Source organism: Pseudophryne corroboree, chromosome 8 (assembly GCF_028390025.1).
Source record: "Pseudophryne corroboree isolate aPseCor3 chromosome 8, aPseCor3.hap2, whole genome shotgun sequence".
In the NCBI taxonomy this organism is placed as follows: Eukaryota; Metazoa; Chordata; class Amphibia; order Anura; family Myobatrachidae; genus Pseudophryne; species Pseudophryne corroboree.
This window is the reverse complement of record NC_086451.1, coordinates 199,919,371-199,943,125: the sequence shown is the minus strand read 5'-3', so window position 1 is coordinate 199,943,125 and position 23,755 is coordinate 199,919,371. Positions and strand designations below refer to the sequence as shown.

Here is a 23,755-nt window from a genome sequence, read left to right as displayed (position 1 = left end):
GGGGTCGGACACAAAGCGGTAGCAGGAGGGTGGAGGGGTGGCGGGGCACACAGCAAGAGGGAGGGATGTGGGGATGGTCGGACACACAGCAGGAGGGAGGAAGGTGGGGGTGGTCGGACACACAGCGGGAGAGGGAGGGGGGGAGACCGTACACACAGCGGGAGAGGAGACCAGACACACAGCGAGAAGCAGGGGGGACGAGATCGGACACACAGCGGGAGAGGCGGGGAGGAGACCAGACACACAGCGGGAGGGGGGGGGGGGAGACCGGACACACAGCGGGAGAGGGGGTGGGTGGCCGGACACACAGTGGGAAGGGTGGCCGGACACACAGTGGGAAGGGTGGCCGGACACACAGCGGGTGTGGGTGGTGGTGGCCGGACACAGCGGGAGGTGGGGAGGGGGATGGCCGAACACAGCAGGAGGGTGGAGGTCGGACACACAGCGGGAGGAGGAGGGAGGGTGGGGGTCGGACACACAGCAGTAGGAGGAGGGGGAAAGGGTGGCCGGAGACACAGCGGGGGGGAGGGGGTGGCCGGACACACAGCGGGGGGAGGGGGTGGCCGGACACACAGCAGGAGGGAGGGAGGTGGGGGTGGTCGGACACACAGCAGGAGGGAGGAAAGTGGGGATGGTCGGACACACAGCAGGAGGGAGGAAGGTGGGGGTGGCCGGACACAGCGGGAGAGGAGGGGAGGACACCAGATACACAGCGGGAGAGGAGACCGGACACACAGCGGGAGAGGGGGGGTGGCCGGACACACAGCAGGAGGGAGGGAGGTGGGGTGGCCGGACACACAGCAGGAGGGAGGGAGGTGGGGGTGGTTGGACACACAGCAGGAGGGAGGGAGGTGGTCGGACACACAGCAGGAGGGAGGGAGATTGGGATGGCCGGACACACAGCAGGAGGGAGGAAAGTGGGGATGGTCGGACACACAGCAGGAGGGAGGAAGGTGGGGGTGGCCGGACACAGCGGGAGAGGAGGGGAGGACACCAGATACACAGTGGGAGAGGAGGCCGGACACACAGCGGGAGAGGGGGGGTGGCCGGACACACAGCAGGAGGGAGGGAGGTGGGGTGGCCGGACACACAGCAGGAGGGAGGGAGGTGGGGGTGGTTGGACACACAGCAGGAGGGAGGGAGGTGGTCGGACACACAGCAGGAGGGAGGGAGATTGGGATGGCCGGACACACAGCAGGAGGGAGGGTAGGGATGGCCGGACACACAGCGGCCGGGGAGGGGTGGTGGCCGTACACACAGCGGGCGGGTAGGGGAGGAGACCGAACACACAGCGGGAGAGGAGACCGGACACACAGCAGGAGAGGGGGGAGGAGACCGGACACACAGCAGGAGTGCGGGGGAGGAGACCGGACACACAGCGGGAGAGGAGGCCAGACACACAGCGGGAGAGGGGGGGGTGGGCGGACACACAGCAGGAGGGAGGGAGGTGGGGGTGGCCGGACACACAGCAGGAGGGAGGGATGTGGGGGTGGTTGGACACACAGCAGGAGGGAGGGAGGTGGTCGGACACACAGCAGGAGGGAGGGAGATGGGGATGGCCGGACACACAGCAGGAGGGAGGGGAGGGATGGCCGGACACACAGCGGCCGGAGAGGGGTGGTGGCCGTACACACAGCGGGTGGTTAGGGGAGGAGACCGGACACACAGCGGGAGAGGAGACCGGATACACAGCGGGAGACGGGACATACAGCGGGAGAGGAGACTAGATACACAGAGGGAGGGGGGGTGGGGTGGCCGGATACACAGTGGGGGGTGGTTTGGCCGGACACACAGCGGGAGGGGGAGAGAAGGAGACCGGACAGACAGCGGGAGGGGGATGGTGGGTGGCCGGACACACAACGGGAGAGGGGGGGGTGGCCGGACACACAGCGGGAGAGGTGGGGTGACCAGACACACAGCGGGAGGGGGGGTGGCCGGACACACAGGGGGGGAGGGAGGGGTTGCCCTGACACACAGCAGGAGGGAGGGAGGTGGCCGGAAACACAGCAGGAGGGAGGGAGATGGGGGTGGTCGGACACACAGCAGGAGGGAGGGGAGGGATGGCCGGAAACACAGCGGGCGGGGAGGGGGTAGCTGGACACTGCAGGAGGAGGGGGAGGGTGGGGATCGGACACACAGCGGGAGAAGGAGGGGTGGCTGGACACACAGCAGGAGGGAGGGAGGTGGCCGGACACACAGCGGGTGGGAGGGATGGCCGGACACACAGCGGGAGAGGGATGTGGGGTGGCCGGACACACAGCGGGAGGGGGGGGGAGCAGGGCACACAGCGGGAGAGGGGGGGAGGTGGGCGAACACACAGCGGGAGAGGGGGGAGACCGGACACGCAGCAGGAGAGGTGGCCGAACACACATCGGGAGAGGGGGGGAGGGTGGCCGGACACACGGGGGGCGACACACAGCAGGAGGGAGGGAGGTGGGGGTGGTCGGAGACACAGCAGGAGGGAGGGAGGTGGGGGTGGACGTACACACAGCAGGAGGGAGGGAGATGAGGGTGGGCGGACACACAGTGGGAGGGAGGGGACGGATGGCCGGACACACAGCGGACGGGGAGGGGGTGGCCGGACACTGCGGGAGGAGGGGGATGGTGGGGGTCGGACACACAGCGGGAGGAGGAGGGGTGGCCGGACACACAGCAGGAGGGAGGGAGGTGGTCGGACACACAGCAGGTGGGAGAGATGGCCGGACACACAGCGGGAGGGGGATGTGGGGTGGCCGGACACACAGCGTGGGGGGGGAGGTGGCCGAACACACAGCGGGAGAGGCGGGGAGGAGACCGGACATGCAGCGGGAGAGGGGGGGAGGAGACCGCACACACAGCTGGAGACGGGGGAGGAGACCGGACACACAGCGGGAGAGGGGGGGAGGAGACCGGACTCACAGCGGGAGAGGGTGGTGGTGGCCGGACACACAGCGGGAGAGGGGGGAGGGGTGGCCGGACACAGCAGGAGGAGGGGAGAGGGGTGGCTCGATACTGCGGGAGGGTGGGGGTCAGATACAGCGGGAGGAGGGGGAGGGTGGGGGTCGGACACAAAGCGGTAGCAGGAGGGTGGAGGGGTGGCGGGGCACACAGCAAGAGGGAGGGATGTGGGGATGGTCGGACACACAGCAGGAGGGAGGAAGGTGGGGGTGGTCGGACACACAGCGGGAGAGGGAGGGGGGGAGACCGTACACACAGCGGGAGAGGAGACCAGACACACAGCGAGAAGCAGGGGGGACGAGATCGGACACACAGCGGGAGAGGCGGGGAGGAGACCAGACACACAGCGGGAGGGGGGGGGGAGACCGGACACACAGCGGGAGAGGGGGTGGGTGGCCGGACACACAGTGGGAAGGGTGGCCGGACACACAGTGGGAAGGGTGGCCGGACACACAGTGGGAAGGGTGGCCGGACACACAGCGGGTGTGGGTGGTGGTGGCCGGACACAGCGGGAGGTGGGGAGGGGGATGGCCGAACACAGCAGGAGGGTGGAGGTCGGACACACAGCGGGAGGAGGAGGGAGGGTGGGGGTCGGACACACAGCAGTAGGAGGAGGGGGAAAGGGTGGCCGGAGACACAGCGGGGGGGAGGGGGTGGCCGGACACACAGCGGGGGGAGGGGGTGGCCGGACACACAGCAGGAGGGAGGGAGGTGGGGGTGGTCGGACACACAGCAGGAGGGAGGAAAGTGGGGATGGTCGGACACACAGCAGGAGGGAGGAAGGTGGGGGTGGCCGGACACAGCGGGAGAGGAGGGGAGGACACCAGATACACAGCGGGAGAGGAGACCGGACACACAGCGGAAGAGGGGGGGAGGAGACCGGACACACAGCGGGAGAGGGGGGGAGGAGACCGGACACACAGCGGGAGAGGGGGGGAGGAGATCGGACACAAAGTGGGAAGGGTGGCTGGACACACAGCGTGTGGGAGGCTGGCCGGACACAGCGGGAGGAGGGGAGGGGGTGGCCGGACACAGCGGGGTGTGTGGTCGGACACACAGCGGGAGAGCGGGGGAGTAGACCGGACACACAGCGGGAGAGGAAGGGAGGAGACCGGACACACAGTGGAAGGTTGGGGAGGGATGGCCGGACACACAGCGGGCAGGGTGGGGGTGGCCAGACACTGCGGGAGGAGGGGGAGGGTTGGGGTCGGGGACACAGCGGGAGGAGGAGGGGTGGCCGGACACACAGGAGGGAGAGAGGTGGTCGGACACACAGCGGGTGGGAGGGATGGACGGACACACAGTGGGAGGGGGATGTGGGGTGGCCGGACACACAGCAGGAGGGGGGGAGCAGGGCACACAGCGGGAGAGAGGGGGAGGAGACCGGACACAGCGGGAGAGGGGGGGTGGCCGGACACACAGTGGGAAGGGTGGCCGGACGCACAGAGGGGAGGGGGGTGGCCGGACACAACATGAAGGTAGGGGTCGGACACACACGGGGAGGAGGAGGGGTGGCCGGTCACAGAGCTGGTGGCGGGGGTCGGCGTCCCCAGCACTCATACAGCCTGTAGCAGGAGACATAGAGGAACAGCAGGAGCACCCTGTTGGACCGTGAGGAGGAGAACGGTGCCCGGCGGTCAGCGGCTGTCCGAGGCGCCTACTACTCCCAGCCGCACCCTGTCAGCCCACGGCACCACAGACCCAGGGAGGAGAAGCAGGCAGCCTCTAGGGACGGTCCGGCGGATGGCTAGGCATCCAGACACACAGCAGCTGGCTGGGATGGTGGTGGGGGGGACACAGCGGGACTAGCTGCCCGCTCTTTCCTCCTATCTCCCCGCCCCCCGTTACCGTGCTGAGGCCGTGCTGTCCTCCTGTCCACTGTTCCGGATGTCTTCCTCCGTGCGGCGCAGCTCCAGGTACCTCCTCTCCTGCCGCGGATCCCGCTTCGGGTAAGGGGGGGAAGCGCTGTCAGTCAGGACCAGATGTCTCCTCCTCCTGCGACGCTGCTCCAGCCATTCCTCCTGCTGTGGCTCCTCTCCGCTCTGTGGGGACTTGAGGAGAACGCAGTAAGCACACACCCAGGGTACTGCTGGCTTTCCTCCCGCCACAAGCAGCTACTTTTATAACCTCTCCTCAGCCTGCACGAGACCCCTTCCCTCACTCTCGCTCTCCTGGCGTCCACTGCGCAGCCGCAACAAATTGAAAAGCCCTATCTTTATAATGGGGCATAGGGGTGGTCTGACACACAGCAGGAGGAAGGAAGGGGGGGGTGGTCTGACACACAGCAGGAGGGAGTAAGGTGGGGGTGGTCGGACACACAGCAAGAGGGAGGGAGGTGGGTGTGGCTGGACACACAGTAGGAGAGGGGAGGAGGAGACCAGACACACACAGTGGGAGAGGAGGGAGGAGACCAGACACACAGCGGGAGAGGGGTGGTGGCCGGACACACAGGGGGGAGGGGGTGGCCGGACACACAGCAGGAGGGAGGGAGGTGGGGGTGGCTGGACACACAGCAGGAGGGAGTGAGGTGGGGGTTGTCGGACACACAGCAGGAGGGAGGAAGGTGGGGGTGGTAGGACACACAGCAGGAGGGAGGTAGGTGGGGGTGGCCGGACACACATCGGGAGAGGGGGGAAGGAGACCGGACACACAGCGGGAGAGGGGGGGAGAAGACCAGACATACAGCGGGAGAGGGGGGAGGGTGGCCGGACACAAAGGTGGGGGGGTTGTGCCCGACACACAGCAGGAGATAGGGAGGTGGGGGTGGTCGGACACACAGTGGGAGGGATGGCCGGACACACAGCGGGCGGGGAGGGGGTGGCCGGACACTGTGGGAGGAGGGTGGGGGTCGGACACACAGCGGGAGGAGGAGGGGTGGCCGGACACACAGCAGGAGGGAGGGAGGTGGTCGGACACACAGCAGGAGGGAGGGAGGTGGTCGGACACCCAGCGGGAGAGGGATGTGGGGTGGCCGGACACACAGCGGGAGGGGGCGAGGTGGCCAAACACACAGCGGGAGAGGGGGGGAGGAGACCGGACATGCAGCGGGAGAGAGGGGGGAGGTGGCCGAACACACAGCGGGAGGGGGGGGTGGGGTGGCCGGACACACAGGGGGGGGTTGGCCGAACACACAGCGGGAGGGGGGGTGGGATGGCCGGACACACAGGGGGGGGTGGCCGGACACACAGCAGGAGGGAGGGAGGTGGGTGTGGTCGGACACACAGCAGGAGGGAGGGAGGGGGGTGGTCGGGCACACAGCAGGAGGGAGGAAGGTGGAGGTTGTCAGGCACACAGCAGGAGGGAGGGAGATGGGGGTTGCCGGACACACATCGGGAGAGGGGGGGTGGAGACCGGACACACAGCGGGAGAGGGGGGGAGGAGACCGGACATACATCGGTGGAGAGGGGGGAATGAGACCGGACACACAGCGGTTGTGGAGACCGGACACACAGGGGGAGAGTTGGGAAGGAGACCGGACACACAGTGGGAGAGGGAGGGAGGAGACCGGACACACAGCGGGAGAGGGGGGAGGAGACCGCACACACAGCGGGAGAGGGGTGGAGGAGGCCGCACACACAGCGGGAGAGGAGACCGGACACACAGCGGGAGAGGGGGGAGAAGACCGGACACACAGCTGGAGACGGGGGAGACCGGACACACAGCGGGAGAGGGTGGGAGGAGACCGGACACACAGCGGGAGAGGGGGGGTGGTGGCCGGTCACACAGCGGGAGAGGTGGGGGGTGGCCGGACACAGCAGGAGGAGGGGAGGGGGGTGGCCCGACACAGCGGGAGGGTGGGGGTCAGACACACTGCGGGAAGAGGGGGAGGGTGGGGGTCGGACACAAAGCGGGAGCAGGAGGGTGGAGGGGTGGCCGGACACACAGCAAGAGGGAGGGAGGTGGGGATGGTCGGACACACAGCAGGAGGGAGGAAGGTGGGGGTGGTCAGACACACAGCGGGAGAGGGGGGGGGGAGGAGACCGGACACAGAGCGGGAGAGGGGGGTAGAAGACCAGACACACAGCGGGAGAGGAGACCAGACACACAGTGAGATGCAGGGGGCGGGACGAGACCGGACACACAGCGGGAGAGGCGGGAGAGGAGACCGGACACGCAGCGGGAGGAGACCGGACACACAGCGGGAGAGGGGGTGGGTGGCCGGACACACAGTGGGAAGGGTGGCCGGACACACAGTGGGTGTGTGGGTGGGGGGGAAGGGGGGTGGCCGGACACAGCGGGAGGAGGAGGGTGGCCGGACACAGCAGGAGGGTGGGGGTCGGACACACAACGGGAGGAGGAGGGAGGGTGGGGGCCGGACACACAGCGGGAGGAGGAGGGGGAAGGGGTAGCAAGACACACAGCAGGGGGGGCGGACACACAGGGGGAGTGGGGTGGATGGACACACAGCAGGAGGGAGGGAGGTGGGGGTGGTTGGACATACAGCAGGAGGGAGGAAGGTGGGGATGGTCGGACACACAGCAGGAGGGAGGAAGGTGGGGGTGGCCGGACACACAGCAGGAGGGAGGAAGGTGGGGGTGGCTGGACACACAGCAGGAGGGAGGAAGGTGGGGGTGGCCGGACACAGCGGGAGAGGGGGGGAGGAGACCGGACAAACAGCAGGAGAGGAGGGGAGGAGACCGGACACACAGCGGGAGATGGGGGAGGAGACCTTACACACAGTGGGAAGGGTGGCCGGACACACAGCGGGTGGGAGGCTGGCTGGACACAGCGGGAGAAGGGGAGGGGGGTGGCCGGACACACAGCGGGAGGAGGGTGGGGGTCAGACACTTAGCGGGAGGAGTAGGGGGAGGGTTGGCCAGACACACAGCGGGAGAGCTGGGGAGTAGACCGGACACACAGCGGGAGAGGAAGGGAGGAGACCGGACACATAGTGGTAGGTTGGGGAGGGATGGCCGGACACACAGCGGGCAGGGAGGGGGTGGCCGGACACTGCGGGAGGAGGAGGAGGGTGGGGGTCGGACACACAGTGGGAGGAGGAGGGGTGGCCAGACACACAGGAGGGAGGGAGGAGGTCGGACACACAGCGGGTGGGAGGGATGGCCGGACACACGGTGGGGGGGGATGTGGGGTGGCCGGACACACAGTGGAAGGAGGAGGGGTGGCCAGACACACAGAAGGGAGGGAGAGGGTCGGACACACAGCGGGTGGGAGGGATGGCCGGACACACAGGGGGGGGGGGATGTGGGGTGGCCGGATACACAGCGGAAGGAGGAGGGGTGGCCAGACACACAGGAGGGAGGGAGGGGGTCGGACACACAGCGGGTGGGAGGGATGGCCGGACACACAGTGGGGGGGGGGATGTGGGGTGGCCGGACACACAGCGGAAGGGGGGGAGCAGGGCACACAGCGGGAGGGGGGGAGGAGACCAGACACACAGCGGGAGAGGGGGGGGGGCGGACTCACAGTGGGAAGGGTGGCCGGACACACAGCAGGCAGGGGTGGCTGGACACAGCGGGAGGAGGGGAGGGGGGTGGCCGGACACAGCAGGTGGGTAAGGGTCGGACACACAGCGGGAGGAGGAGGGGTGGCCGGTCAAAGAGCGGGGGGCGGCGTCCCCAGCACTCATACAGCCTGCAGCAGGAGACATAGAGGCACAGCAGGAGCACCCTGTCGGGCCGTGAGGAGGGGAACGGTGCCCGGCGGTCAGCGGCTGTCCGAGGCGCCTACTACTCCCAGCCGCACCCTATCAGCCCACGGCACCACAGACCCAGCGAGGAGAAGCAGGCAGCCTCTAGGGACGGTCTGGTGGATGGCTGGGCATCCGGAAACAGCAGCTGGCTGGGATGGTGGTGGGGGGGACACAGCGGGACTAGCTGCCCGCTCTTTCCTCCTATCTCCCCGCCCCCCGTTACCGTGCTGAGGCCGTGCTGTCCTCCTGTCCACTGTTCCGGATGTCTTCCTCCGTGCGGCGCAGCTCCAGGTACCTCCTCTCCTGCCGCGGATCCCGCTTCGGGTAAGGGGGGAAGCGCTGTCAGTCAGGACCAGATGTCTCCTCCTCCTGCGACGCTGCTCCAGCCATTCCTCCTGCTGTGGCTCCTCTCCGCTCTGTGGGGACTTGAGGAGAACGCAGTAAGCACACACCCAGGGTACTGCTGGCTTTCCTCCCGCCACAAGCAGCTACTTTTATAACCTCTCCTCAGCCTGCACGAGACCCCTTCCCTCACTCTCGCTCTCCTGGCGTCCACTGCGCAGCCGCAACAAATTGAAAAGCCCTATCTTTATAATGGGGCATAGGGGTGGTCTGACACACAGCAGGAGGAAGGAAGGGGGGGGTGGTCTGACACACAGCAGGAGGGAGTAAGGTGGGGGTGGTCGGACACACAGCAAGAGGGAGGGAGGTGGGTGTGGCTGGACACACAGTAGGAGAGGGGAGGAGGAGACCAGACACACACAGTGGGAGAGGAGGGAGGAGACCAGACACACAGCGGGAGAGGGGTGGTGGCCGGACACACAGGGGGGAGGGGGTGGCCGGACACACAGCAGGAGGGAGGGAGGTGGGGGTGGCTGGACACACAGCAGGAGGGAGTGAGGTGGGGGTTGTCGGACACACAGCAGGAGGGAGGAAGGTGGGGGTGGTAGGACACACAGCAGGAGGGAGGTAGGTGGGGGTGGCCGGACACACATCGGGAGAGGGGGGAAGGAGACCGGACACACAGCGGGAGAGGGGGGGAGAAGACCAGACATACAGCGGGAGAGGGGGGAGGGTGGCCGGACACAAAGGTGGGGGGGTTGTGCCCGACACACAGCAGGAGATAGGGAGGTGGGGGTGGTCGGACACACAGTGGGAGGGATGGCCGGACACACAGCGGGCGGGGAGGGGGTGGCCGGACACTGTGGGAGGAGGGTGGGGGTCGGACACACAGCGGGAGGAGGAGGGGTGGCCGGACACACAGCAGGAGGGAGGGAGGTGGTCGGACACACAGCAGGAGGGAGGGAGGTGGTCGGACACCCAGCGGGAGAGGGATGTGGGGTGGCCGGACACACAGCGGGAGGGGGCGAGGTGGCCAAACACACAGCGGGAGAGGGGGGGAGGAGACCGGACATGCAGCGGGAGAGAGGGGGGAGGTGGCCGAACACACAGCGGGAGGGGGGGTGGGGTGGCCGGACACACAGGGGGGGGTTGGCCGAACACACAGCGGGAGGGGGGGGTGGGATGGCCGGACACACAGGGGGGGGTGGCCGGACACACAGCAGGAGGGAGGGAGGTGGGTGTGGTCGGACACACAGCAGGAGGGAGGGAGGGGGGTGGTCGGGCACACAGCAGGAGGGAGGAAGGTGGAGGTTGTCAGGCACACAGCAGGAGGGAGGGAGATGGGGGTTGCCGGACACACATCGGGAGAGGGGGGGTGGAGACCGGACACACAGCGGGAGAGGGGGGGAGGAGACCGGACATACATCGGTGGAGAGGGGGGAATGAGACCGGACACACAGCGGTTGTGGAGACCGGACACACAGGGGGAGAGTTGGGAAGGAGACCGGACACACAGTGGGAGAGGGAGGGAGGAGACCGGACACACAGCGGGAGAGGGGGGAGGAGACCGCACACACAGCGGGAGAGGGGTGGAGGAGGCCGCACACACAGCGGGAGAGGAGACCGGACACACAGCGGGAGAGGGGGGAGAAGACCGGACACACAGCTGGAGACGGGGGAGACCGGACACACAGCGGGAGAGGGTGGGAGGAGACCGGACACACAGCGGGAGAGGGGGGTGGTGGCCGGTCACACAGCGGGAGAGGTGGGGGTGGCCGGACACAGCAGGAGGAGGGGAGGGGGGTGGCCCGACACAGCGGGAGGGTGGGGGTCAGACACACTGCGGGAAGAGGGGGAGGGTGGGGGTCGGACACAAAGCGGGAGCAGGAGGGTGGAGGGGTGGCCGGACACACAGCAAGAGGGAGGGAGGTGGGGATGGTCGGACACACAGCAGGAGGGAGGAAGGTGGGGGTGGTCAGACACACAGCGGGAGAGGGGGGGGGGAGGAGACCGGACACAGAGCGGGAAAGGGGGGTAGAAGACCAGACACACAGCGGGAGAGGAGACCAGACACACAGTGAGATGCAGGGGGCGGGACGAGACCGGACACACAGCGGGAGAGGCGGGAGAGGAGACCGGACACGCAGCGGGAGGAGACCGGACACACAGCGGGAGAGGGGGTGGGTGGCCGGACACACAGTGGGAAGGGTGGCCGGACACACAGTGGGTGTGTGGGTGGGGGGGAAGGGGGGTGGCCGGACACAGCGGGAGGAGGAGGGTGGCCGGACACAGCAGGAGGGTGGGGGTCGGACACACAACGGGAGGAGGAGGGAGGGTGGGGGCCGGACACACAGCGGGAGGAGGAGGGGGAAGGGGTAGCAAGACACACAGCAGGGGGGGCGGACACACAGGGGGAGTGGGGTGGATGGACACACAGCAGGAGGGAGGGAGGTGGGGGTGGTTGGACATACAGCAGGAGGGAGGAAGGTGGGGATGGTCGGACACACAGCAGGAGGGAGGAAGGTGGGGGTGGCCGGACACACAGCAGGAGGGAGGAAGGTGGGGGTGGCTGGACACACAGCAGGAGGGAGGAAGGTGGGGGTGGCCGGACACAGCGGGAGAGGGGGGGAGGAGACCGGACAAACAGCAGGAGAGGAGGGGAGGAGACCGGACACACAGCGGGAGATGGGGGAGGAGACCTTACACACAGTGGGAAGGGTGGCCGGACACACAGCGGGTGGGAGGCTGGCTGGACACAGCGGGAGAAGGGGAGGGGGGTGGCCGGACACACAGCGGGAGGAGGGTGGGGGTCAGACACTTAGCGGGAGGAGTAGGGGGAGGGTTGGCCAGACACACAGCGGGAGAGCTGGGGAGTAGACCGGACACACAGCGGGAGAGGAAGGGAGGAGACCGGACACATAGTGGTAGGTTGGGGAGGGATGGCCGGACACACAGCGGGCAGGGAGGGGGTGGCCGGACACTGCGGGAGGAGGAGGAGGGTGGGGGTCGGACACACAGTGGGAGGAGGAGGGGTGGCCAGACACACAGGAGGGAGGGAGGAGGTCGGACACACAGCGGGTGGGAGGGATGGCCGGACACACGGTGGGGGGGGGATGTGGGGTGGCCGGACACACAGTGGAAGGAGGAGGGGTGGCCAGACACACAGAAGGGAGGGAGAGGGTCGGACACACAGCGGGTGGGAGGGATGGCCGGACACACAGGGGGGGGGGATGTGGGGTGGCCGGATACACAGCGGAAGGAGGAGGGGTGGCCAGACACACAGGAGGGAGGGAGGGGGTCGGACACACAGCGGGTGGGAGGGATGGCCGGACACACAGTGGGGGGGGGATGTGGGGTGGCCGGACACACAGCGGAAGGGGGGGAGCAGGGCACACAGCGGGAGGGGGGGAGGAGACCAGACACACAGCGGGAGAGGGGGGGGGCGGACTCACAGTGGGAAGGGTGGCCGGACACACAGCAGGCAGGGGTGGCTGGACACAGCGGGAGGAGGGGAGGGGGGTGGCCGGACACAGCAGGTGGGTAAGGGTCGGACACACAGCGGGAGGAGGAGGGGTGGCCGGTCAAAGAGCGGGGGGGCGGCGTCCCCAGCACTCATACAGCCTGCAGCAGGAGACATAGAGGCACAGCAGGAGCACCCTGTCGGGCCGTGAGGAGGGGAACGGTGCCCGGCGGTCAGCGGCTGTCCGAGGCGCCTACTACTCCCAGCCGCACCCTATCAGCCCACGGCACCACAGACCCAGCGAGGAGAAGCAGGCAGCCTCTAGGGACGGTCTGGTGGATGGCTGGGCATCCGGAAACAGCAGCTGGCTGGGATGGTGGTGGGGGGGACACAGCGGGACTAGCTGCTCGCTCTTTCCTCATATCTCCCCGCCCCCCGTTACCATGCTGAGGCCGTGCTGTCCTCCTGTCCGCTGATCCGGATGTCTTCCTCCGTGCGGCACAGCTCCAGGTACCTCCTCTCCTGCCGCGGATCCCGCTTTGGGTAAGGGGGGAAGCGCTGTCAGTCAGGACCAGATGTCTCCTCCTCCTGCGGCGCAGCTCCAGCCATTCCTCCTGCTGTGGCTCCTCTCCGCTCTGTAGGGACTTGAGGAGAGCGCAGTAAGCACACACCCAGGGTACCGCTGGCTCTCCTCCCGCCACCAGCAGCTACTTTTATAACTCTCCTCAGCCTGCACGAGACCCCTTCCCTCACTCTCGCTCTCCTGGCGGCGACTGCGCAGCCGCAACAAATTGAAAATCCCTATCTTTATAATGTCGCATAGGGGTGGTCTGACACACAGCAGGAGGGAGGAAAGGGGGGGGGGGGGTCTGACACACAGCAGGAGCGAGGAAGGTGGGGGTGGTCGGACACACAGCAGGAGGGAGGAAGGTGGGGGTGGTCGGACACACAGCAGGAGGGAGGGAGGTAGGTGTGGCTGGACACACAGCAGGAGAGGGGAGGAGGAGATCAGACACACACAGTGGGAGAGGAGGGAGGAGACCGGACACACAGCGGGAGAGGGGGGTGGCCGGACACACAGGGGGGAGGGGGTGGCCGGACACACAGCAGGAGGGAGGGAGGTGGGGGTGGTCGGACACACATCAGGAGGGAGGAAGGTGGGGATGGTCGGACACACAGCAGGAGGGAGGAAGGTGGGGGTGGCCGGACACAGTGGGAGAGGAGGGAAGAGACCGGACACACAGCGGGTGGGGGGCTGGCCGGACACAGCGGGAGGAGGGGAGGGGGTGGCCAGACACAGCGGGGGGTGGGGTCGGACACACAGCAGGAGGAGGGTGGGGGTTGGACACTTAGTGGGAGGAGGAGGGGTGGCCGGACACACAGCGGGAGAGCGGGGGAGTAGACCGGACACACAGCGGTAGAGGAGACCGGACACACAGCGGGAGAGGAAGGGAGGAGACCGGACACACAGTGGAAGGTTGAGGAGGGATGGCCGGACACAGCGGGGAGGGAGTGGTGGCCGGACACAGCGGGAGGAGGGTGGTGGCTGGACACAGCGGGAGGAGGGGGGGTGGCCAGACACACAGCAGGGAGGGTGGGGGTACCCGGACACAGCGGGAGGAGGAGGGGGGGTGGCCGGACACAGCCGGAGGAGTGGTCGGACACACACAGCAGGGATGCCGGGGGGAGGGGGGGGACACAGCAGGAAGGAGGGGGGTGGCCGGACACAGCGTGAGGAGGAGAGGGTGGCCGGACACACAGCAGGTGGGGGGGGGGGGCGGACACACAGCAGTGGAGGGGGTGGCCGGACACACAGCAGGGAGGGAGGAGGGGGGTGGCCGGACACACAGCAGGAAGGGGAGGGTGCCGGACACACAGCAGGGAGGTGGAGGGCGGACACACAGCAGGGAGGGCAGGGGGGATGACGGAAGGACACACAGCAGGGCGGGCGGGGGGGGACACAGCAGGGAGGGTGGGGGGGGAAACGGACACACAGCAGGGAGGAGGGGGGGGGTGGCCGGACACAGCGGGAGGAGGGGAGGGTGGCCGGACACACAGCAGGGAGGGGATGGGGGCGGACACACAGCAGGGAGGGGAGGGGGTGGCCGGACACACAGCAGGGGAGGGGGTGGCCAGACACACAGCAGGGGAGGGGGTGGCCGGACACACAGCAGGGCAGGGGGTGGCCGGACACACAGCAGGGGAGGGGGTGGCCGGACACACAGCAACAAGGAGTGGGAGCCGGAAACACAGCAGGGAGGGGGGGGGGGGTGTCACACAGCAGGGAGGGCGGCGGCGGCGCGGGGGGGGGGGGGCACACAGCAGGGGAGGCGGTGGCCGGACACACAGCAGGGGAGGGGGTGGCCGGACACACACAGCAGGGAGGGAGGGGGGGTGGCCGGACACACAGCAGGAAGGGGAGGGGGCCGGACACACAGCAGGGAGGGAGGGGGGGGGAAGACACAAAGCAGGGAGGGCGGGGGGGGGGCAGACGGACACACAGCAGGGAGGGCGGGGGGAACGTACACACAGCAGGGAGGGCTGTCAGTTTGCCTAGGAGGCCAAGCAAGACCCGTCGTGTGGAGTCAGAGTCTGCGGCTCCATCATCTCCACCCCGGCGGCGCATCTCCGCAGTGTTGCCCCAGCCACCACAGGCAATTTTGGCAAGTCCACAAAGTGATGAGCCACAATCACCTCAGCTGTCTGGTGAGTAAAAAAAACAAAAACAAAGGTTAATAAAGTTTAGCACAGTGTGGTCTTTGAATGAACCTGGATAAGGCATAATGATTTTAAAAACCACTGATATGTGCAAGGTGTTATATGCAGAAAAAGTGTAATATTAATATTTAGAAATGTAAAACGTATCTGTTTGTCTTGTGCCTTTATCACCTTGCACATATGATTGTCTTTTCAAATCCTTAGGTCTTCTCCTGGTTATTTCAGCTGCACCACTGTTTGTGTAGTGTCAATACAATTATATTTTATAAATTTCTTATTCATGCCCATAATGTCAAACAACAAGCACATGTGTTTTGTAATTCATTTTGCTTCAACCATTTTCAGATGTGATGTTGGCCATAGCAACCATCTTGAATTTTTAAACCAAAAAACACAATAAAAATACAAAATGTAATGTTTATTACAAATGTTTGCCATGGGCAACATCACCATTTAGAAACATAGGCCACCTTGAGACATTTGCATGGTTCTTGAAGATTAAGAAATTAAAATATTTTTTAATAATAATTTAAATACATCACTGACTGCCTTTAGCAATTAATGAGTATGTTACAAACCATATTTACTGCCTTGTGTGTGTTTCTCAAAAGGAAGGGGCATACACAATCTTTAAATGCATTAATGTAAAATGTCGAAAGATCTTCGTGTTGACAATATCATTATGGCTTAGAGTCTGTGAACAAAGTAATTTTTTTAAAAATTGGGTTTTGCAAAATAGAAGGCACACACAGGCGTGTGCAGAAACTGATTTGAGGGTTTCGCACCGGACTTCCCCCGCCCCCCCTCCACGGCATTATAGTGTTCTGACACCTCCCCTGTCCTGGATATAGACTGCTTACCTGGTCCGCTCCTCTGGGCCGTCCAGGTGAGCAATCTATATCCAGGACAGGGGATGTGAGAGAACACTATAATGCTTTGGAGGGGGGGAAGTTCTGAGCGGAACCCGCCAGTCAGTCTCTGCGCACGCCTGTGAAGGCACATATGTGTTTCTAAAGGAAAGATTCCAAGTTAATTTAAGCACACAAAATCTGTAACATTTTCATGAGTATTATTAAGTAAGCCATGTTTAGGACAAGCAAGGAAATCTAATTTTAGTAAATAGTGGCTGTTGTCAACCCCATACAGAGCCACCCATCATGGTCTAGGACGACCAGCAGGAACCTGACCAACAGCCTACCATAACACTACTCCTGCAGCCTGTTGATCCTACCCAGCCAACCCAGCAGCAGGATATGCCACAAGCATCCGTAAGCCCCCAATTGATTCCAACTCCACCCCAGCAACAAATGTCCCCTGACTTTTGGAACAGTTGGGCCACACAACAGGTCCAAAACACTGCCTACCTGAACACACACACACACAACACCTTGCCAGTCTGCCCCATCATCTTCCTCGCATTAGTCGGAACTCGGGCAGACTGATTGTTCAGGTAGGCAGAATAGCCACTTCAATGGAGCAAATCAGGGCAGACAACACTCAAATGCTTGCCAATTTAACTCGAATAATCGATGAGCAACAGCGGCAGCAACAAGCCCTAATACAAGTAATCCAGCACAACCAAGTAGTGAATGAAACTTTGTCTAGAATAATTGCCAGCCACACTGCCACAAATAATCAACTTAATGCCAGTATTCACAACCTCAACCAAAGCATTACAGTGATGGCAGCCCAACAAGTCAGCTCCAGCTCCGGAACGACTACCCCAAGCCAGACCCCAGTTACCTCCCCTGTTCGACGCTCAAGCAGAACACGGGCCAGCGACCCAGGTCAAACCTCTGCACCCAGCACACACAAAAAAAAATGAGGAATGCTTGAAATTTGTGTAACACAATAAAATTTTTGACTATTGTATTCCAAAAAATTCCTGTGTCCGTGCCAATCATTTGAAAACACGCTATGTGTGTATGGTTTAATGGGGTAATGAGTGACAATGTTTTTTGGTATTTAAATAAAAAACATGTACAGACCAGTATAAAGAACAAACACTAATGAACAAAAAACACATTCACACCAACAATACATTTAATAAATGTGGTTAGTCAAGGTGTTTTAAAACTAAATAATATTTACGGGAAAAATAACGCAGAATCACTTCTTGCCTTACCTGCCTCCATACATCTGTACTCACACTGTCACCAGATGTTTCTAACTCCTCTGCTTGCTGACTGTTTTCTTCATCATCATGTGGCAGATGTTGTTTCAAACACAGATTATGAAGAAAACAGCAGCAGAACACAATCCTAGTCACCTTTGAGGGACTATACAACAAAAGCCCAGCAGATTTATCCAGACACCGAAACCTAGATTTCAGCACCCCAAAACATCTTTCTATCACATTCCGCGTAGACTTATGTGCATGATTGTAACTGTGTTCAGCAGGAGAATCAGGTTGGGACAATGGAGTAAGTAGCCAAGAGTAGCAGCCATAACCACCATCACCTGAAATACAGATATAGCCAACATTAGGACATGTGTATTATGTAAAACTAAAAACCCCAAAAAAGGATTTTGAAGTTAACACACATACACACAACACACTTGGAACATACCCAGCAGCCAGCCATCAGGCATTTGTCCATCCTCAAATTTATCGAAGAGAGATGACTGACTGAGGATGAATGAGTCATGGCAGCCGCCAGGGTAACCTGCAACCACACTCATAATTTTTAGATTTGCATCACAAACCACCTTGAAAATTAGTAGATTGGCCCAGATGTCTGTTGGTATAAATATATTGCCTGCCCCTAGGTGGTCTCAGCTCAACGTGTGTGCAATCTATGGCACCCAGCACATTGGGCATGCCAGCAAGCTCATAGAAAGCTACCCTGACTGCATGCCACTGCGACTCCTGGGTAGGGAAGCAGATAGAGGCATCTATATGGGGTTCCAAGACATCCAAAACCTGAGTGGACATTAATAAATATAAGGTGAGTGTCATGATCTGTAATCAATACAATACTGTGTTCTAAGACCTAACAGAAGCAACACTTAGACATAGACGTGTATGTATATTTCAACTCACCTGATTAAAATATTTTGAAAAGGTGGGCTGGGAGATACCAATGACGTCGCCTGTCACAGCCTGGAAGCTCCCAGTAGCCATAAAGTGCAACACAGCCAGGAGTTTGTGCAGGCCCGAGACAGAGCGAGAGCGTGCTGTCTCAGGGTCTAGGCCCAGTTTGACAAGGTCATACAGATGGAAAATGTTGTTTCTATTTAACCTAAACATCTGTATGACCCTATCATCAGACAATGCGTTTAAGTTTAAACGCCCCCTAAAACATCGAGGCTGGCGCAGCCTCCGCGGCACCTGTACAACCTGCTGACCATGTTCACTTACCTGGCCCTGATTTATTGAAGAGTCATGGAGCAGTCTCAGGTATCCCCCAGCAACCAGAAAATCAGTAGCACACACAACAGCCGCCATTTCAGAGTGAGAGTTATTCAAAATGTGCCTAGGACTCTTTTATAGGGCCAAACATTCAGGTGTGACTAATGGATAATTGAATACACATGTAAACACGCTTATCAAAAGCAGGTCTACTTTTTTTAGCACTTTTTTACGATTTGTATTTTTTCACGACCGCAAAGGCACTTTCATGGTACACATTACAAATACGAATGGTTAGTAAATGACCGTGATTCATACCTAAACAGCCGCGTTTGACCGATGGTGTATTCATTCGTATTTTTAAACATGAACTTCCAAAAAAATACGAATGGCCTCATCACTACCGTGATTTGAGTTTAGTAAATTCCCGAGATGACACTTTGAAGAAAAAACACCATCTCGGTCAAAATCGGGAGCTTAGTAAATATACCCCCAAGTCTTTTTTTTTCCTCTACCCTGAGTTATGCCTTCCCAAAAAAATTCTCATTCACTATATGGGAAAACGGTGTCAAAAAGCCAACAAGGAAGTCACAGATAAAAACTGACAGTTGGAACTTTAGGTTACTCCCAATTCCTCATTTTGTATTATTTTGCCCTGAAATTTGGCATGCAGCACCGCGTGATGATTCTACACGTCCATGCCAAATTTCAGCTCGGTACGTCCAATCACTTTTGAGGTGTAGCCCCTCAAACACCATGGCCCCATCTCAAAAGTTCCCTATGGGAGAATTCCGTTTGTTCGATTCAGCCTTAATATAAGGGCACGACCGTGCCCTTATAATTCTATTTACGTGTGTGTGTGTGTGTGTGTGTGTGTGTGTGTGTGTGTGTGTGTGTGTGTGTTTATATAATGTATTTGTGTCTTTTTGTTTTTTGGGGGGTTTTCTTTTTTCTATTTCTCGATTCCCCCCCCCCCCTTCAAAAGGGGCTACTATTGTGTCCCAAGCCAGTGTTGGATAACAGCAACAGCTCAAACTAAGAACCTTCTGCATAATAAATCCAGCGGGAGGAGGAATAATTAATAACAGATCCACTGAGAGGTATGGCAATTTAATTTAATAAATTAATATGTTATACAATTTTCTTTTGGTGTGTTTTTTTTTTTGTCAGATCTCGGAAAGGGTATTTGTGTGTTATGTGGTCAGGGCATGATGTGAGTGAGGGGTATTTGTGTGACTGTTATGTGGTCAGGGCATGATGTGAGTGAGGGGTATTTGTGTGTTGTGTGGTCAGCACATGATATGAGTGAGGGGTATTTGTGTGTGATGCGGTCAGAAAATGATGGTGATTGAGGGGTATTTGGGTGACTGTTATGTGGTCAGGGCATGATGTTGAGTGAGGGGTATTTGGGTGACTGTTATGTGGTCAGGGCATGATGGTGAGTGAGGGGTATTTCAGTGTGTCAGTAACAGGGTCAGGGAGTGGTGGTGAGAGGAATTATAGATGGTTAAATATGGGGTTAGGGAGTTGTGGTGAGTGAGGGGTATTTCATGTACTGTGGTATGAGATCATGGAGTGATGGTGAATGAAGGGTATTTCAGCGTTTGATGGATGGATCTGGCAGTAGTAGGGTAAGCAGTTCTGTATACAGCATTGATTGATGGGCAACAGGTATTCAAGTGGTTGATGGGTAAGGTAGTGTAGCACAAAGGTGGTGCGATATATGCCTATAGGTGACTACTTTCAGCCTATCAAAACATACATACATATATATGCAAAGAGGTGAGGGACACTGAGGTGGCTGTAGATAGGCGGCAGCTGTGCCCATCATAGTGTTAACCACACCCCCTGTACAGAACATTCCCCAAATCACTGGTCATGCACTGGTCATGCACTCCACATCATTAGTCACACCCTGGCCATACCCCTTAGGGTGGTGCACAATAGGCCCTTCATAAATTTCAGCTCCAGGCCCATGTGGACCTTAATCTGGCACTGGCTATATGTCCCCAGTGCTGCTGGCTGCTGTATAAATCCCTTTCATTTTTGCTGTGTTGTCTTGCATCAGACAAGGGGTAGTGTCTTGTGCAGCATCAGTCCAGTGACCAGTCACAGTAGTGGTGTCCTCTGCTGCCATATATCCAGTGTAGCTGTATAAGTCCCTTTCAGTGGTGCTGTGTCGTCCTGCATTAGACCAGGGGAAGTGTCTTGTGCCGCATCAGTCCAGTGATCAGTCACAGTGGTGGTGTCCTCTGCTGCCATATATCCAGTGTTACTACCGTATAATTCCCATGATATTGCCGTATAATTCCCGTGATACTGGCGTATAATTCCTGTGATATTACCATATAATTCTCGAAATACTGCCATATAATTCCCGTGATACTGGCGTATAATTCCTGTGATATTGCCGTATAATTCTCAGAATACTGGCGTATAATTCCTGTGATACTGCCATATAATTCCCATGATACTGCCGTATAGTTCCAGTTGTCCTGCCAGATAATTCCATATAAATCCATATAATTCCATATAAATCCAGTCCAGTGGTGCTGCCTTATATGTTCAGTGGTGCTGTCCTGTGCTGTATATTATTTACTCCAAATAAAGGAGTTATTAATATTTAATCCAAATAATTTTTAGTGTTTGCCCTGTGAGGTGTAGGGGTATGCTCTGTTGTGCCGCATATTGTGTTATATAACTCCAGGAAAAATAATGGAGAACAAAAATTTGGAGGATAAAATATGGAAAGATCAAGAACCACTTCCTCCTAGTGCTGAAGCTGCTGCCATTAGCCATGACATAGACGATGAAATGCCATCAACGTCGTCTGCCAAGGCTGATACCCATTGTGATAGTAGAGGGCATGTAAAATCCAAAAGGCCAAAGTTCAGTAAAAAAAAAAAAAAAAATTAATTTAATTGGTCTGAGGAGAAACGTAAACTTGCCAATATGCCATTTAAGAAACGGCTTAGGCCCTGGCCTATGTTCATGACTAGTGGTTCAGCTTCACATGACGATGGAAGCCCTCATAACTGAGGCCTTGACACTTATGTTGGTGTTAGACGTGCATCCGGTATCCGCCATTAGTGCAGTGGGATTTAGATAATTGATGGACGTATTGTGTCCCTGGTGGTACCAAATCCCATCTAGATTCCACTTCATTAGGCAGGCGTTAGCGAGATTTTGCCATTTAATTCCAGTGATTTGGACGTATAATTATTAATTACAGTGATCTTGCCAATTAATTCCAGTGATTTGGACCTATACTTACAGTGATATAGCCAATTAATTACAGTGATTTGGATGTATAATTATTAATTACAGTGATCTTGCCAATTAATTCCAGTGATTTGGATGTATAAATACTAATTACAGTGATTTGCCAATTAATTACAGTGATTTGGACTTATAATTCCAGTGATCTTGCCAATTAATTCCAGTGATTTGGATGTATCATTCCAGTGATTTTGCCAATTAATTCCAGTGATTTGAACGTATAATTACTAATTACAGTGATCTTGCCAATTAATTCCAGTGATTTGGGCATATAATTACAGTGATTTTGCCAATTAATTCCAGTGATAGGGACGTATAATTCCAGTGATTTTGCCAATTAATTCCATTGATTTGGACGTATAGTTACTAATTACAGTGATTTTGCCAATATAATTCCAGTTGGAATTGTTTGTGTCACTTGGCTTAGTCATACAGCTACCTCATTGCACCTCTTTGACTTCTTTGCATGAGGTGCTGTTTGGGGCCTAGTTTTGGAAAGTGCCATCCTGTGTGACACTGCCGTATGAGTCCAGGGGTACTGCTGTATAAGTCCTGGGGTACTGCCGTATAAGTCCACCAATTGCAGATTTTTTTTTAAAGTGACTGGATCGTGCTGGAGATGCTGTCAGTGGACTGAACAATTGCGGCCCACTCTTGACATTCAGCCACTGCGTGACACTACTAGATGGGCCAGGTGGTTGTGTCGCTTAGCTTGGTCATACAGCAATCTCGGTGCACCTTTTTTTCTTCTTTGCATAATGTGCTGTTAGGGGTCTTTTTTTTATATCTGCCCTCCTGTATGCCACTGCAGTGCCACGCCTAGATGGGCCAAATGTTTGTGTCGCTTAGCTTAGTCATACAACTACCTTGTTGCAATTATTTTTCTTCTTTGCATGATGTGCTGTTTGGGGCCTTTTTTTTTTATATATCTGCCCTCCTGTCTGACACTGCAGTGCCACGCCTAGATGGGCCAGGTGTTTGTGTTGTCCACTTGTGTCGCTTAGCTTAGTCATCCAGCAACCTCGGTGCAACCTTTTGGCCTCAAAACAATATTGTGAGGTGGGAGGTGTTCAGAATAGACTGGAAACAATTGTTATTAAGGTTAATAATACTGTAGGAGCAAAATTACCCCCTAACTGCTACATTCTGTGATTTTAGCTGTTTTTATGTTTTTTTTTTCAAAAATCATCCAGATCCAAAACCAAAACACGAAAGTGGAATTAGAACCAAAACCAAAACACAAAACACGAAAAGTGCCAGCCGCACATCTCTAGTTTTTAGGTTGCAAAGGGCTATATGAAAAGAGCAGCTACTGTACTTGGCGGTTTTAAACAACAAAAATCTACTACAGTGTTGATTCTTTTATTTATTTATTTTGTTACACTGAATAACAAACAGGTAGCATAGACTGAGGCCTGTGAGTTGCAGATACGGGCATGATTCCGGCAAGCAATTTTAATGTGACTGTAATTTAAGAGGCAAAACTGATTAAAAATATATGCTAACTCGCTGTGATCGAGCCTACAACTCACAGGCTATTAAATTGGAGCCTCTGTGTAGCTTCAATGTTCAGCTCCCTTTCTGTTTCTCTGTAGGGAATACATACATCTTGGGTAATGAATGCATCTCTCCTTTTCTAGTTTCAAAAGATGTAAAGGAATCTATATATATATTTATATCAATGCTGTGAAAAGTGCTTGCATTGTGAGGTCAGAGCAGTCCTTCTTTCACATGTAACCAGTCTGAAGAAATCAATTATTTTCATTAATTTTTCACTCTAAAAATGCCCACAATATTGTAATTCCTTGGTATCCAAAAATGTAGTTCTCCGGCTGGGTCCACAGGTTATCCACAGGATAACATTGGGATATGCTTGAGCGTCAGCGGATTGGCACCAAATCGATCACGAGCTTTGTGACCTCCCAGGATGCACCGGACTCGTCCATATAATCCCGCCCACCGACTCAGTCAAATCAGTTTTTTGTTTGGTGCGGCAGGAGTCGGACCATGGTCACAG

General features: G+C 58.5%; 1 long non-coding RNA gene across 1 annotated transcript in view; it reads left to right on the top strand.

Annotated features, from left to right (window-relative positions):
- LOC134947606 (uncharacterized) overlaps positions 1-16,989 on the top strand; it is a 56,340-nt gene extending 39,351 nt beyond the window's left edge. Inside the window, exon 2 of the long non-coding RNA XR_010182649.1 lies at positions 16,254-16,989. This is a non-coding gene — a long non-coding RNA (uncharacterized LOC134947606). The remainder of the gene's footprint in view (positions 1-16,253) is intronic.
- The last annotated feature ends 6,766 nt before the right edge of the window (positions 16,990-23,755 follow it).